Below are 278 nucleotides of genomic sequence, written 5' to 3' on the forward strand. Positions count from 1 at the left end.
CCTTTTACAGTAAATATATAGTTAAAAGTACTTGTGTAAACATATATACGTATATCTACCTATATATTTGTTAGTGACTATTCTAATGTATTGTTACAATTCGACTATTTACAATATATTACGTCACCCAATACTACTAATTAAAAGACATAATTAGAATTCTCGTGAAGATTAAATGTAATCTGCAATAAAAGTTCTAATCACATTCAGGTTTTTAAGATTCTCCTATTAATTCATTACATTGCATTATAAAAAATGCATGAACTTTTTTAATCATA

The sequence above is a fragment of the Habropoda laboriosa genome, unplaced genomic scaffold, assembly GCF_001263275.1.
Source record: "Habropoda laboriosa isolate 0110345459 unplaced genomic scaffold, ASM126327v1 scaffold41, whole genome shotgun sequence".
In the NCBI taxonomy this organism is placed as follows: domain Eukaryota; kingdom Metazoa; phylum Arthropoda; class Insecta; order Hymenoptera; family Apidae; genus Habropoda; species Habropoda laboriosa.